Consider the following 18,095-nt stretch of genomic DNA (forward strand, 5'->3'; position numbering starts at 1 on the left):
TGGGTCCCCCATCCTTTGTGATCTTTTAAAATTCCACAAAAGGTAATCTCCAAAAAGTCTGACTATACTCTCTGCCCATTTGTCTATCCCATCTGTTGATGCTCTTGCTTTGCTCAGCTTCCTCTTCAAAAATGGTCATAGCAATGTCACTAATAATCATACAAATTATCATGTATACTTATGTTGAGCATATGAATGCGGGAGAATGCCAGTCATCTATCACCACAGAAGCACCGTGTGATCACCTTCTCAAGATCTTAGTGAGCTTTTTCTCTCACAGGTGGATGTAGATGAGCAAATTTAAACCCAGAGGAACTGAGTATCTCTGCTTCAGTCTATGTTTGACTCTTCCCTGTGGGTTAGGCCCCATCCCTTATATGTGGCTTCGTTCTGAAGTTCCAGCCTAGGGGGCACCTGGGTGGCTCAGTTGGTTAGGCTTCTGCCTTCAGCTCAGTCATGATCCAGAATCCTGCTCACATCAGGATCCCTGCTCAGTGAGGGAATCTGCTTCTCCCTCTGCCCCTCATTCCACCCATGCTTTCTCTCTCAAATAAGTAAATAAAATCTAAAAAAAAAAAAAGAAGAAGAAGAAGAAGAAGAAGAAGAAGAAGAAGAAGAAGAAGAAGAAGTCCCAGCCCAAAGGAGAGGCATCTACTCGAGGGCAGCTCTTCTGACAATGTTGGCAGAAGCAAAAGAGGGCAGATAGAATTATATCAGTGCATCTCCAGTCTCTGCTTGTGTCCTGTCTTCTGCCAAAACAGAATAGAAGCCCACATTCAAGTCCCACCTCTAGACAGATGAACTGCAAATACAGAGAGAGCAAGGGAATTGGAACTGATGATTTGATCTACTGGAGAACAACAATGGGGACTTATTTCACATCACACTAGTTCTAATAGCCTTGCAAAGTTGGAGTCAATTTCCCAATACTCCCAAAAAGGAAACCGAGATAAAGTTGTTTTTTTTTTTTTTTTAATGAATGCAATCTGATATTATTAAAATGGCAAATGTGAAATACAAACTGGAGTCTGCCTAATTCCAAAGCTCTTTTGGTCTTCTCTAAACATGACATCTCAAAACAAGACAAAGTTAATGCAAATATTTCTATCCAACTTCACATTTTATGAACCACTTTCGCATCCATTTTTGTGTTGATGTAGCTGTTTGAGGCAAACTTGGACCTTTTCAGGTATCTGTTCTTTACCCTTTTTTCTGTCATTATCTGGCTATTGCTAATTACCTTACTAAGTCACTTAGTTCATTCCAAAATTAACTGTATGCATCAAACAACTTTTTGCCACTTTTCACTGAGCTCATCCTTAAGTTTAACACAAAAATTAAAGAAATGAAGTTTGTTTTTAGAAAAACTAGGTTACTGTCTGGCATAAGCATAAATAATGCTACCTTACTACTCAAACTTACTTAAGTTGCTTTTGGTTTTGTTTTAATATATTGAAGACCTACTATGTGTCAGTCATATCATATTATCTTAATTTGGCTGATAATAGCACAATAAACCCTGTGTTATTAACTCCATGTTACAAATAAGGAAATGGAGTCTCTATACAATTAAGTAACACAATCAAGGTCACACTGGGATCTCTAGCTGGGTCAACTAGCTATCTAATGTGATTAACCTATGAGTAACCTACATTCCCTTTACTTGTAACTCTCATAAATTGCCCCCCTGCCACTCCACCCACACCCGAGGCCCTGTGACGCTCAGATACTGTCACAGAACTTCTACAGACACAGTTATGTACTTCCTAAAAGACATTTCCTGCACATATGTATTTTCACACAATGAATGCAACGGGAAAAGACTAGAGATTAAATTAATTTGAGAGATGATAACAGCTAGGACAAATACAAATTATTCAAATAGGAGTAGTTGAAATTTTAAGAATGAGAAGCCATCAAATACAATAAGAAGTATTCAGAAATATGATTTTAAAGTATTTTGTCTTTGAAGAAAGTACTGAACCTTCAGTTTAAAAATATATGTGTGTTTTTTAAACTACTAAAGAGTAATTGATACCAGGACATTTCTCCATTAGGTTAATTACAAAAGTATAGAAATATGGTAAGGCCCAACAAAATGAAAATTAAAATGTGAGCAACATGTTGTATGGAAGTGTTGAATCACTATATTGTACACCTGAAACCATTATTACACTGTATGTTAACTAACCAGAATTTAGATAAAAATTTAAAACATTTTTAAAAATCACTAATATCTAAAAATAAAATAAAATACAATATGACCAACAGCAATGTGGAAGTGATAAGAGAAAAGGTAGGGAAATAAGTGGCAGGGCCATTTTCCTTTTCTGTCATAGCAGGAAGCCTATACTGTACACAAGTGAAATCCATGATAAGACAAGACACAATGATTCTAAATTTGTAATATTCCTCCTAATCTTTTTGTCTTCAACTTAGAAGGAATTTCTGGAGATGAATATTTCTGCTGAGAAGGGACTGTTTATCCAAAATTCAGTAATTTATTCTGCTTCATTTTATTTTCTTTTAATAAATCCAAATAAAAATAAATTTTAAAATTACACTCAAAATAATACATCACATACAATTTTACAAAATTATTTTCATCCATCTGTACATAGGCAAAGAGAGATGTCAGGATAATATTCTCCTGAGAGTAACAGGAGTTTTTTTCTGTTTTTTTTTTTTTCTGGTTGATGGAATTTATGCTCATTTTTTTTCATTTTTTCATGCTTTCTTCTGTTTAATACTTTAATGAGCCTGATGGCTTTTATAAAAACCAAACAGCAACTATTTTAAAAAAAAATAACATGTACAGACATTCAAAGGATCACTTTCCAACCTCCTAACAAAACACTTCCTTATAACCATATCGTTTATTTGATTCAGCTGAACACTTAATGTATCTTCAGGACTGAGGGCACCAGAGTGAACAACTTCCTACACTGGTGGAGACAAGAATGTAGTAATAAGAATAATTTTAATGTTTAACATTAAGGGCTAAGGAAGAAGTATAAATATGTTCTCAGGTACAAAAGAGGAATAATCCCCAATTCTGAGAGGCTTTGATCAGATTTTTAGCAATGGGTAACAGTTGAGCTGAGCTTTGGAGAATAGTTAGGAGTTTAGGGAGAAAAATAAAAGGAAAAGAAGAAGAAGAAAGAAGAAGAAGAAGAAGAAGAAGAAGAAGAAGAAGAAGAAGAAGAAGGTGAAGAAGAAGAAGAAGAAGGAGGAGGAGGAGGAGGAGGAGGAGGAAAACGACAAAGAAAGAAAAAAGGAGTAGGAGGACTAGGAGGAAGAGGAAGAGGAAACAGAGAAGGAGGAGGAAAAATTATTCCAGGCAGATTGAATAGCATGAGTCAGATCACAGAGATTTGAAAAAAAAAGGTCTGCAAATTATGAACAAGCTAATGAAACCACAGAACAGGTTAATAGGATATAAATATAATTGGGTGAACACCTAGAGCCAGGTGAGCTTCTAGAGCCAGGATTTGAGAGTGTATGACTAATGCAACCTTCTTGCTAAGACAAAGCTAGAGAGAAATAGAACTCTAGGTTAATGAAAAAGTAGAGAAGACAGCCAACCAATGACTGTCTCTTGAATAAGCTCAAGGTCCTATGGCTTCTTGCTCTCCCTAGCTCTGTTTGCCTGGAGTCCCTGAGCCCTTCACCTGTAAGCCCCACCTGTGTCATTCCCAAGTCAGCCCCATTTGCACAGCTCCTGCACAGGAGTGTTAGCCTTTCAGTCTCACCACTGCAGACTGGGCAGGGGCTGAGCCCTGTGCAGTGTGCGTGGGAACTAGCCTCAGTAGCTTTTGAATCATAGCCTTCACTTAGCACCCATAGTGCTGGACTTCTGCCTCCCCTTTTCTGCTTTTGATTCTCCAACTCCCAGTGTGGAAACCTTTCCCTAAGCCTAGCACATATAGTGGAGGTGCTCACACCCTATCCAACTCTTTCTAGGCTCCTGTCTCAGGGGGACAGACAGAGGAAAGTAGGGCCTCATTTTCCATTCCAGTTTGTTAGTTTTCTCCTATTCTGAACCAATCCATTCTGCCATCTGCCTGGGGCTGAGGACTGTTTTTTATCTAGTACTCCTATGGTCAAGCCCTAGTCCCCACATTGGACCTCCTGGATACTCAAACCTGCCAAGATCAGGGAGGCTACTATACTTTCTGATGAATTCTACAGCTAGCTGGATCAGGTCCTTTGAGGTCCAAGCTTCTCATTGCAAGTGTGCTTTGCAGCCAACCCAGCAACTTATGACATAAGCTGAGAGGGAAATTCTTACCAGAAAAGCATAGTATCAAAGAAAGTCTGCAAGGTCTGATTTCAGATCTGCGTTTGTGTATAAGATTAGGGTGAAAAAACACTTCCATAGAATAGCAGGTGTTAGATATATCTGAAGGTTTACATCAGTTCCTTAAAATTACTAACAGTATATTTCCTAAGAAAGTGAAGTTAAGGAGCGTCTGGGTGGTTCCATCAGTTGAGCAGCTGACTCTTGATTTTGGCCACGTCAGTCTCCTCATTCAGTGGGAAGTTGGCTTGAGTATTCTTTCTCTCTCCTTCTCCCTCTGCCCCTGCTCACTCACTCTCTCTCTCTCTCTCTCAAATAAATAAATCCCTTTTTAAAAGTGAAGTTAATGTCTGTAATGTTATGTTTTGATTTGTTTCTTTTTGTTATTCCTTAGTTGTTACTTCTGCACTTTACATACACATTCCCACCAACCTGAACAGTGACCAGCATGTCTTCCCGAGATTCATGTTGACACAGCGTCTTTCCAGTTTTCTTCATAATTTTTTTAATATTTCTGTAGAGGGCTATTCATATGTATATTCTTGCATTCTTAATAGCTACTCTCAGCTACAAAGGATCTTTTGAAAACATACTTTGATTACCCTATTGAGAATAGAAAATAAGATTCAAAAAAGAAAAAAAGAAAAAAGAAAATAAGATCCAGAGGATTTGGCCATTAGGATCTAAGACCTATTACGTAAACATAATAGGTAAATTGTTCTATGTGGAAAAGAACATGAACTTGAGGGAGGGTGAGGAAAGGAAGGGAGAGAGAGTAGGACAACATGGAGGAAGTTAAAGCTTGGGCTATGGAACAGCTGAGCGCTTGTAAGAATAAAATAACTGCCATCAAACTTCTAGCTGTTTACCCTTATGTTCTGTCGATCCCTGCCTTTCCTCCAATTCTTCAGTGAAGTTTTTTCACACATACCAGTGTGTTCTGTGGGTGCTTTAATGATTTTGTTTTGTTTCATCTTATGAAAATTAAGGGGAAAAGATGAATTCTACACCAAAACAATGTGAAATAGAACTGGGCAACGTGAATGTGATAACTCAACTGAGCTAATTTGCTTCACCAGCTCCAGGTGAGCATGAGACAATCACCTCTCTTCCCTCTCCATTCTATACAAACTTGAAAATAGACACAGTTTCGTAGCATTTTGGTAAGACTTCATAGGCCTATTTAAAGGTTTTATTTATTTATTTGACAGAGAGAGAGACCGAGAGCACAAGCAGGCAGAGGGAGAGGGATGGGACTCAATCCCAGGACTCTGAGATCATGACCTGAGCCAAAGGCAAATGTTTAACCGATGGAGCCACCCGGGCACCCTGTAGGCTTTTAATAATAAGATTACTTTTTATAAGGTTGATAATTCCTAAAGAAAAGGAAAAACATAAGGATCCACATAAGTCCAAACTACATTCATCGTTGATCATCATTTAATTCTGTGTATTAATTTGTAAATAACTGAAGGTGAGAATCTGTAAGAAAGAAAGGAGAATATTTTCAAGGATAACAGTTAACCAGCTCCATGCTTCAGGACTCAGGGAATGCCAGAGTGTGAAATCCTGAGACCAGGGGCCTTTAGCTAGAAATCAAAGAATCAGGAGATGGCTAAGATATATGGATATGAAGAAAGGAGGTGGAAGAGTCTAGTTCTGTGTATTACATGACCTGGAAGTGGAAATTGGAAACTGTCTAGGGGCTACCTCATTTCTCTGAGGTGCATGTCAAATGGACAGCAGCATGTCACTCAGACACATATGTGAGTCCTTGCAGAAAAATTCTGCCTTCCATGATGGTCCTACCAATTCCGGGACTGGTTTTTCTCAGTGTTAAAAAATTATGGGGCAGCCAGGGTGGCTCAGCAGTTTAGCGCCACCTTCTACCCAGGGCTTGATCCTGGAGACCCAGGAGTGAGTCCCACATTGGGGTCCCTACATGGAGCCTGCTTCTCCCTCTGCCTGTGTCTCCACCTCTCTCTCTCTCTGTGTCTCTCATGAATAAATAAATAAAATCTTTAAAAATATATATGAATAAATAAGATAGATTCCTCTTCCCTCCAAAAAATAAATTACTGGTTGTTTGATTCAAACTCCTGCTTAATATGCATAGGCTTTGTCTGTATATTTCTGACTGAAGATAAAAGGCTCTGCAAGGAATCCAGCTATCTTTATGCAGTGATCCCCTTTACTAATGGAATAGATAGTATTTTCTGCTCTTTATTTCCTACCCAGTCCCCTCAGGCTTGTCTCCTCTCTGGGACCCCAAGAAATTCATGTTTTGAAAACTTTCAGGCAACCAGAACTCATCCAGGGGGCTCCAAGTGTGTGTTTACAGAGGGATTTCTGAAGGGAAGGATATTTTAAAACAGCCCAACTTGGCTGTGGTCATCACTATCCAAGGAGAATTTCTGGAGTTGAGATTTTGGCTTTCATTCTAAAATACAGTTTCCCTGGGCTCATGCCAAACACGGTGACAGAATATCTAGGGATGGGGTCTAGGAATCTGGAGCTATAAAAGCTCCCCCTATGATGCTAAATATATCTAGATTTGGAAATCATATCTTAGAACATTCTTAGCTATTGACATTTAACAAGTCTTCCTAGAAAAAAAAAAAAAAAAAAAACAAGTCTTCCTAGGAAAGAGTCCCAGGAAATAACCCAAATCCCAATGGTGTTTCCGTAGTTTCAAAACTCACATAGAATAATTGTCTCACATCTGCCTCGATCTGATCAAAGAGACCTTTCTGTAATAACCACTGGGTTTTTAGTGGGAACTTACAATAAATACACACTTAGCTGTTCAATAAATGTATCAAGTTCATTTCACGATGTGGGTATAGTCAATTTCAAATTATCTACTTATAGTCTTAGTAAATTCTCAGAAGAGCAGATTACTCTTTCAATCATGATCTTAGTGCCTTAGAGGGAACACAAGAGAAGAATCACACAAAGAGGATCTTCTTGTGTGGAAGTGCAAGATCTTAGAGTTTGTGCTGATCAGAATATGCTTATTTCTACTGCTAAAATCACAATGGATTACAAATGAAAGCATTTGTTTTGATTTTGACCATCATGGGTCAAAGGCTAAGTGAGTAGTCACCATCTTGAATATTGCCAGCTTTTATCTGAGAGAGGGAAATTCTGGAGACTCAATGCCAGCAACTACCTTAGGCTTTCAATTCATGGGCTATACTAGTTGCAGGGCCCTACTGCACCATGAAGGAGCCAGGAAATACAATCCTAACAATTTTTTTGAAGAGTAAAGAACCAGAAATATTTGGCAAATGGTAGCAATGACAACCAGTTGTTCTTCATATCCTTAAAACAACCTGTGCTTTAAACCATGACTGTTGGATCAGAGCAACCTGAAATGAGTCTGGCCCTTACGACTTAATGTTTTTCCACAAGTTTCTTAATTCTCTGAGTCCAAATGGCCTCTGCTATTAAGTGAGGATAATGAAATGCCAGCCTCCCAGGTGGTGGTAAGAATTAAATAAGGTAAAAAATGCAAAGCAATCTTCACAACAAAGCACACAGAATGTTTGCAGACACTATTTGCAGATGCTGTGATTATCAAACAGGAGGAAATTGTTTTACATTGCATTGGAGCGAATCTTAGCAGACACTGTACTGGTCCTGCATAGCAGAAGTTGGAGTGGACATGGAGGGCAAAATGAGACCCCCCCACCCCCGCAGGGTCTTTTATGGGAATATCTAAATGGCTTGTTACAGGAATGTCTCAGGACACTTTCAACAGGGATCTCCAGGAAGTGGAAAAATAAACTACCTTTTGGTTGACCTAAAAGCAGGGGAATGATCAACTGACTTCCCTTTCAAATGACAAAACTGTCCTAACATATCATTTTCTATTTTCAGATTTCATCATTCTCTTCTAAGTTTCTCCTCTTTCTTTTTTTATTTAATCTCTCTCCTTCTGTAACAATCTTTCAGTGCTTTTCTTCCAGGGAGTCTTCACAGACATTGTTTCAATGAGATAGGGCTGAACCTCACCCTAGTCAAGAAACAAATTTAGTTGTCTCTATTCACTCTTTCAAAGAAGGATCTGAAAAAGGCAAAAACCATCAATTAAATAAAACATGAGATTGAGAGCAATTAAGACACTAAAAATGTAGTGACTGATTTGACCCAAAAATAGCCCTCTCTGGGCTGTCACTTGAAGTCTATGTACCATCTAAACCATGTCTCTATCCTTCTGTCTACACTCAAGCCAACTGTATCCCCTCTAGCATCTTCAAGTTACTTAAGTAGGTCATCAGAACAAAGGGATCACAAAAACTTGATTAACTTCTTGAATTGAATTTTCAAAGCCTCACATGGATTGCTGATATATGACTTGGATTTCTTTTTCTGAAACTGAAGCCCTCCAGGTAAAATAGAATTGAAATCATGCTGTTATGACCATCAATCCCCTAGTCTCAGAGAAGTCACTTAAAAATGAGCACTGGACAGCCGCCTACAAAAAAGGCACAAGGGAAATGACAAACAATATGAATCAAAGGCGGAACAGATGGCAGGAGCAGCTGTGGCATGACAGCCACACTCAGAATATAGTGTCCCTCTTCCCCATGTAGACTGGTGTCAGCTCATATGACTCTGGCAAAAGAAGCAGATCAAAGTCCACTTCCTCTCCTGGAAGATGGTGCACACTAGCTGCCCTTACAGAGATTTCTACTTGAAATATCTTGTTTCTCTAACTACGTTAGCTACACTGGAAGATTGTGGATGCAAACTCCAAACCCACTGTTCATTCTTTCTTCTGCAATAAACCAGCTAAAATTGGATACTACTAATTAGATATTTCTAAACATCTGGACACCTGGCTTTACATAGGATCCCATAACTGCTTTCTCTGATGAGAATTTGAAAATTAGATTTATGGTTGGATTTTTCTCCTTATCAACATAATACCCTATCCCATAAAAATTTGGAATATTTCAATATGTATAAAAAATTTAAATTCAGAGATAAACAATACTAATAACTTGATTTTTTTCTCCTTTGTTTCCTGTGATTGTACAGTAAGGTCCTATAAATATCTTAGCTTTAAACAGTCTCATAGATACACCTTTGATTATGTCTTCAATTATTTTCTCAGGTTAGAGTTATAGAGGTAGAACTATTGAGTCCAAGGATATGAACATATTTGAGACCTCTAATATAGATTAATGAATTATCCTTCATAATATTTGTAAAGAAACTGTAACTCAAAAGCATATTAAGATATATTCAGATCACTGCCCCTTAAACAGTTTTAAATATGATATGTATATTATCCTTATCAACTTGATAGACAACTAATAAAATAACATCACCATAATTTTTCTATAATTGCTAATTCTGAACTGATACTTTATTATGCTATTTGTTTAGTTCTCCCTTAAAATCACTTGTTCATATGTCTTTCCCTCCAACTGAGTTTTAATATCTTGAGATCAGGAGCTACATTATTCTTTCTATATTTACCATAGTCTCTGGTACAATGCCATTCATGCTTCATGCATTTAACAAACATTAAATGAATTTTGTAGACATAGACGATCTTAAATGATCAACAGTAGAGCCAGAGCAGCAATTTCTGAATGCCTCCACTATATTGGAATAACACTTCTGTGGACGTTATAAAATATTTTGATTTTTTCAACTTTAAAGTAATAAAAATAATTGTAATGCTAGTTATAACATAGAAAAGTTGTAAAAGCAAACCAGACATTACGAGAGAAAAATGATTAAGAGAAAAGTCACACTATTTGCATAAATGTAATCATCCTATTTAAAAGACAGTGTTAATAATTGATACATATCTATTAATGAAAGTTTGCATGAAGATATTATTTCTAATTTCAAGTTTCTTCATCCATCATCTATTATACTTTTTCAAACCCTAGAGTCTATAATATTTGCTCCCACATCTAATAATGAACTTCATAAAAGGGAAAAAATGCAATCACTGTTATGTGTATGTTTGTGCTTTGTTGTTAGTCACATAAAAATTTAATGCAATTTCTAATAACAAATTCAAAATAATGGAAAGAGAATAAGAAATGAAGGCCAAAATATAATTTGAAAAATAAAATGAAACCAAGGTTATACACAGGTGTGTATACCAGAAGGATGTACATAATTGCTAAACATGGGTTACTTTGAACTTGGACTTAATTTGGGAATTTTGTAGTAGACTATGAAGAAAAGAGGGAACCTGATAATTTTGAGCACAAAAGATAGAAATTTCTCAAGATGAATAATTGTTTTCTGTCTCCCTTCTTGCCCCCACTCAATTGCAGCACGTAAGTCTAAGAGACATTTTTATCCAAGAGTCTGATGCAAATGTGAAGTTGTATGTGAAGTTGTAGACAATATCCTTAATACCCAATTTACTTTATATTAGCAATTTTCATAAGGATATTCAATTCAACCTGAGCAGATAAGGCCAAAGAACAATTTCATAAATGCAATTCTCTTAGGCACTAAAGAATGTAGTTCAAGTAATCAGTTTTCCAACAAATTGCTTTGGTCTTGAAGTAAAATTCAGATAATCTAAACTAATTCTAGGCATTTTTCAAAATCCACTGGGCTTTTATTCCTCAAAGTCCAGTTTAGAAGATCGGAGCAGGCACCAGGAATCTGTGTTTTTTAAAAGCTCTCCAGAGAAGCCCAATGCACACCTCTACCATAGAGAAATGAATGGATTTCCTTTCCTTAAGGAATCCTTGGTGAATATTATCTTTCAAAATTAAAATTACTGCTATCTGTATTAGCCCCACATCTTCAATTGTTCTTAAAAGAAGGTTTTGTGGGAACACAGAACATATTAGGTAGGTAAATATGAAGAGGTGGTTAGAGAGTCAAAATAAAAAAGGCAATAAAACAGACAGAAAAATACCAGAACAGAAGAAATTTACCTGCTGAGACTTCTGTTACAGTACCCAGCACTGTATGATGAAAGGAGGTCAAGTAATCCAAGTACTCCAATGAAAGTGGGGTTCATGAAAAGGTACCAAGACTGGGTGCTGGAGAGAAGGTAGCACAGGAGATGATGTAAACTGGTACACGATAATATGATTCACCTTGAGCCAGAGTCTCATCCTTGGGATAATAAGACTTGCTCCAAAAAAAGTGGCTGTCCAAAATGGTGCTTCCTTGATCCTCACTATCTATCCTACAAGATAGGTCACAGACATCAGATGACTTGTTTCTAGCACTGTTTTTAATCCATTGTTCTATACTAAACTTATCTACCCCCAACCCCAGATCCTGCTCACAGAGATACTAAGTCTCATTCCATGTCAGGTGTCTATCAACTGGAAATCCCAGTGGGAGTGACTTGGAACTAAGACAGGATGTGGAGGCTTCACTCTTTACCCCAGGACATGTTGTACCATCTTTTTTTCTTTCTTTCCTTGACCCAGTTTTTCTTCAGTCACTGCAAGTCTAAAGGGAGAAGTAGAACAAAAGTGGCAGGAGGAATGGAAAGATTAGAGATCAAGGTAGATGCTGTGTGACCTTGGAAAAGTCCTTTTATAGGATGCCTGGGCAGCTCAGTGGTTAAGTGTCTGCCTTCAGCTCAGGGCATGATCCTAGGGTCCTGGGATCCAGTCCCACATCGGGCTCCCTGCATGGAGCCTGCTTCTCCCTCTGCCTGTGTCTCTGCCTCTCTCTCTCTCTCTCTCTGCATCTTAAATAAATAAATAAATAAACAAACAAACAACAGCAACAACAAAAAAGCCCTCTTATATCTCTTGTATATCCTTATTCAATGACCTATAAATCCCTGATTCTGGTGGTCTGTATTGAGAAAAAAGTGTGTGTGTGTGTGTGTGTGTGTGTGTGTGTAATTAAATTTTTTACTTGCTAATAGGTTAACTTTAAAGTTCCTGTGAGTTCAAACAGTTGTAATGTAAAATTCCTGGTTTGGTATATACTTCCAGACAACAATTTCATAGGCCAAGATTAGAATAAAGTTTGTGGCTATCTTCATTTCTAATCCTATTTTAAACCATTAACAAACATCATCTCATCAATTCCAAAAATAATTCCTCTCATTCTGTTCTTTCCGTAAACGAGGAGAGATAACCTATCTTTTTTTCTCTCTTTAATTACACATGCAGATGTTGAGAATAACAACACTGTGACAAATATATGGTGAGCTCTATCCCCTAAAACAATATTTATTTTCAAAATATGATGAATAAAGAGGAAACTAAATGTGTACAGATAGTGTATCAAAATAATGGAGTGCCTTCTAATACCCATTTCTTATTTGTATGTGATGATTTAACAAATATAAAATTCTGGCTCTAGATGCCACGATATTCTTAAAGTACTTGTTCACAAATGCAATAGGAACAATTCATCAGAGGGCTGAAACGGTGTCTGGCTGAACTTGCATTTCCCCATTTCATAGGATCTCATATTTCTAGGTTCAAGCTGGAGCCACAACTGTGAATGGTGGTTTCTTATTTCCTTGCTCATTTTCACCAGGTCCTGGGGACTTATATCCTGTCCCTAGGGACACCACCAGGATCCCCCTCCACTGTGTTAATGAGGTATCTGGGTCTTCATACTCTCCTCTTTTGCTGTTTTCTCTCTTCTAAACTCTGGCTGAGGTACGTTTCATTCTATATCCAAACCTCCTTCCAAAACTTGTTCTTGACCAAAAAAACAGTGAACTTTCTTTAAAGGAGGCTTCAGGGATCCCTGGGTGGCGCAGCGGTTTGGCGCCTGCCTTTGGCCCAGGGCGCGATCCTGGAGACCCGGGATCGAATCCCACGTCGGGCTCCCGGTGCATGGAGCCTGCTTCTCCCTCTGCCTGTGTCTCTGCCTCTCTCTCTCTCTGTGACTATCATAAATAAATAAAAATTTTAAAAAAAAAAATAATAAATAAAAATAAAGGAGGCTTCAAATATATTTAGTCCTTCAAATCATGCGAACATGTATCAATCAAGGCCTCCTGCAGGGGCTTTTCACATTTAAATTATGGCCAGTTCTCTTGTTTGGCTACAGACCACAGAAAAGCACTCAAAGCCATGTGTCTACTGTCCTTTGGTCAGCAAGGAGAGGAATTTTGGAAAACAGAGAACTCCTCTCAAAACCTCAAAAACAGCATCCCAGCAGCAGGCATATTTTCACTGCACCAGGAGGTTGAGTGTTGGCCATAAGGAACACTCTGTGCAGCAGAGGTAAGATAAAATGTTTTCAAAAAGTTTCATACAACTGCAAGTTACAGCTTTTATCACTTTGTTGGACATGGGGAAGTGTGTTCCCTCTCTCTATAAATGCCTCTTAATAAGCCATTACAGGTCTATTTTTGGTCTCAGTTGTCCTTTCCAATAGACCATCTGTTAGGAAGGCAGTGTAGGAACCATGGATTGCAGACTGTTTGAGGGCTAGCTTTGCCTCAGATAAGCCAAGTGACCCTGGACCACTTAGTTTCCTGGTGGCTTTTCTACTTTGCACAATAGCCAAATAAGTGGCTTTGAGTATTGGTGTTAGAGGCAGAAATATTAGTAATGAAACCTCTTTGGGGGGAGGCGGTAAATTAAAAGTAGATAGAAGAGGAAGTCCCGTCAGGAAAAGAGCTGGCTCAAAAAGGAATACAGCAAAAGTACATCCCCATATCTGTGGAAACAGAATGGCAAGAGGGATAGGAGCAATGCAACTTTTTTCAGAAAAAAAGAGGATAAAATGATCCAGTTAAAATTTACTATGTTCCAAATATCTTAGGTACTATCCTGGGTACGTCATTCAAAAGTCAGAAGAAAAATATGTATCTAACTAATTGTGATGAACACAAAATGATAAATGTTGTAGTTGGAGTATAAATGGAAGGCTAAAAGAGGACAAGAGAGGGAGCCATGTATTTAGCTGGGAGACAGTTTTGTGTGTTGGGAAATCTCAGAAAGGGCCCATGAAAGATCTGACATGTAATAGGCCTTGAACCGAATTTTGATAGATGAAAAAGATGTCAAAGACAATAACAAAGCATTACATGAAGAAAAAGAAATCAGCAGCCACAGAGAAGGCAGAGCCTTACAAGTGGTATAGATCAGTGGTTCTCAACCAGGGGTGTTTGTGCTCCCCTCTCCCGGGAACATGGCAATATCTAGAGAATTTTTGATGTCACCACTGGATGGAGGAGAGGAGGAAGACCAAGGATGCTTCTGGCATCTGGTGGGTGGGAGCCAATGATATATTAAACTTCTTTGAAAGTATAAGACAGTGCCCTATAACAAATAATTATCCAGAACAAGATGTCAATAGTGCTGAGACTGAAAAAAACTCTGCTATAGATTATGGTTTCTAACTCAAGTGCCAGAGGCATCCTTAATATATTTTGATCAGGAGATTTTAAAAGCTTACCTTGGCCATCGAATGGGAAACTGACTGGATGGGCAATATGACAGGCTGAGGGAAGTCAGTTGGAGGCTACAGCAGCAACTTGTATGATAGATAATGGTGGTTGGAACTCTGAATGTTATAGTGGAGAACAGAGAAAACTGGACTGACCCAGGACATGACCTGAGGTCAAACAGGACTTGGCAATGGATTTGAAGAGAGGATGAGGAAAGAGGGGTGCAAATTTGCAGATTATGCAACAAAGTGGATGAAATGAATGAGGGACCATCAGAGACATACAATTGAAAATAAAAATTAATTGACTTGAGATATTTGAAGTTTGAAACTCATTTTAGACAAAATTGATTTCAAGCATCGGATATATGGATCTAGGGTTAAGGAAAGAAATATGTAGTGGAGAAAGAAATTGGAGGATCACAGACAAAGATATAATATTTATAGGAGTAGAAATGAATGTTATCTCAAGAAAGTATAAAGCATGAGAAGATCTGAGCCTTACAAAATAACACTGGCATTGGAACAGAAAACAAAGGAGACAGAAGTCACTGCTAGATGAGCAGGAACAAGCACAGAAGAATATGGTTTCATGGAGGCCAAAAGCAGTTAACATTCCAAGAAGAGAGGAGGAAGTGGCCACCTGTACCAAATGCTACCAAGAGCTAGAGAATATTAGGACTGAGAAAAGTCCATCAAATCTGACAACATGGAGGTCATTAGTGGTAGAAAACGGGGAGCTTTAGGACAGAAGCCAGACAGAGCTGATTGAAGAGTGTAGGATCATGGCAAGTGGGATGAAAAGGTAGCAAGAAGGAATATTTTACCCTGAGGTCAGCCCATTGTCCTTTAAGGGCCCTTAATGAGCTGCATGATGGCTCAGCCTGAGGGTGGATAAAAGGTTTGAGAGCTAAGAGAAGGAACAAATCTTAACTAAAGTGTAGTTAACAAGCATTTTGTTCTGATTAATCAGTGAAGACAGTCAGTTTAGCTAATCATTTATGAGGCAGAGAATGGGAATCTGGAGGAGCTGTGCCTGGCCTCAGCAGAGATAAACAAGGGGCACTGGGAGTCTTCTCACACAGGGAAGGGTGGTTCTTTGCAGTTAGCTGCTTTCTGGAGCACAGCTAGTCGGAGCAGGGGGCGGGGGGGGGGGGGGGGGGGGCTGATTTTATAATGTGCTCTTTACTGGAACCACAGGCTCAGATACCACTTAACCATAATACCTCCCAAATATAATGTATAGGGAACTCTCAAAACTTTTTGTTTTAAAGAGCATTTTAATGGAGGAGCAATCCTGAGAAAGTCTGGGTTGAAAGGTTGCTATACTGGGCAGAAAGTCAGCAGTGTGGCAGGGCCATGGCCTTGAGTGAGGGAAAGGGGAGGAACCCTTTCCCATGATCACATACTCCCATTAGGGTTGATGAGCAAAAGTGAGAATGGGCTGTAGAACAGATGAGAGATAAGCTCTTTGCTATCTGTTTGCTACTATAGTTCAACAACATTGGGGAAAAATGATAGTATCTTTCAGAAAGCCAACAGAGGCTTTGCCCAATTACACAGCTAGGATGAGTAGGTAGGAAGACAAAAGGCCAAGTGCCGCTGGTCAGTGACCTCTGGAAATCTAGCCAGACAGATAGGTCAAGTATAAATAAAGGGTTAGACTACAGAAAGGCTACTTCACCAAACACAGACAAGATACAGTGTGAACACCAAATCCCCTCCTAAGATGGCCATGTTTACCAGGCTTTTGCCCATGATGTAGGAAGAATCCATGTCATAATCATTGAGAAAAAAAAAAAAACAAGTAAAATCAACATACATTGTATCTGAGCAAGTTCAAGGTCTTCATAGACTTAAACATCAATCAAAGGTGCACACACACACACACAAAAATATATGCACATACAGACATCTTCAGGCCTTGCTACATTCCTGCCCCTGCAACATTGTAAACCTCCTTTTTTTTGGTCTGCTGCTACAAGCTCACATTTGATTCTATTGGTTACAACCAATAGAGATCTAAATCATACAAAATTATAACAGTCAAAAAACACTTATGCTCTGAACAACATTACCTTAGCATACATAAAGTGAAATACGCCAGAAATATGAGAAGAAATTGACAGAAACACAATTGTAGTGGGAAGTTTAATACTTATTGCTCTATACTTGACTGATGAAGAAGAACAAATAAATAAGGATATATGTTCTGAATACTAAAAATAATAAGACTAAATTTGAGGAAACATATCATACTCTGTGCTCTGTACAAATCGTTCTTCCATTCAGCATATTTTTGAGAGACTAGTATACATTGGAATTGTGCTAAGCAATAGGTTTGCTATGGGTCATAAATAAAGATCCTGCACTCCTGGAGCTTTCCACCTGGTAGAAGAGATAGTCTCTGAACAAATAACCAATTAATATTCAATTACAAATTGCAATAAATGCTATAAGGGGAATGTATGGGTACAGGGAAAGAGAATATGGAGTGGGAGGGGTCAATTTCCTTTAGATTAGGTGGCTTGGGAAGGCCTGTCAGAAAGACAAGGCCAGGGGCAGGCAAACACACAGAGACCATTCCTGGCAGAAGGACACCATGTACCATGAGTCAAAAAAGGGGAAAGTTTGATATGTTTAAGGACCAAAAGAAGGCAGGTGCTTCTGTGGCCAGATTGAATATAAGCAAGAGGAAAGGGGACAGCTCTGCAATATGCTCAGGTCTTAATTCTGTCCTGAGAGCAGATACAAAAAGGAACATTCACCCTGTTAGGGGAAGGCTGCAAATTGATTCATTTCTTTAAGTCACATGGCTGGCAGGTAGAAAGTGTGTTGGGAAGGAACAAGAATCACAGCAGGAGGAAGGCGTCTATTCCAGTGGACCAAGAGAAAGATAGTAGCTGCTTAGAGGGTGGTGGGAGCAATGGAAGCTTCCACAAAGAGGCTGACATGAAATAAGTTTTTGGTAAATCCAACAGAATTTAGTAATAAATCGGATTTGAGTTGCACTGGAAAAGGAAACGTTACAAATGCTTCCAAGAAAAATAAACATTTTATTGAAGAATTTGTGGAACATTTGTAAAATGTAAGTACATTGTATATTCAGTCACTAAGGAAATCTCAATAAATTTTCCCAGTCAGACATGCACAAGACATGGTCTCTGACAAGAGTTAATAAAATGGAAACAAAAGTTTAAACAAAAATAAATGACCACATGGATATTGAAGGAAAAAACTCATAATGAAGCAAACAAACACCTTTACTGTTATAAAAATACTAATGTCAATGAAGAACTCAACACTGAAATTATAGATATTAGACATGAATAACTCTATGTATTGATTCTAAGGGGCAGACAAGAAAAGCCATATCGAGAGGCATTATCATAAACTTAAATTGTTTTGTTAGTAAGCCAAA

This window comes from Canis aureus, chromosome 12, assembly GCF_053574225.1.
Source record: "Canis aureus isolate CA01 chromosome 12, VMU_Caureus_v.1.0, whole genome shotgun sequence".
Classification (NCBI taxonomy): Eukaryota; Metazoa; Chordata; class Mammalia; order Carnivora; family Canidae; genus Canis; species Canis aureus.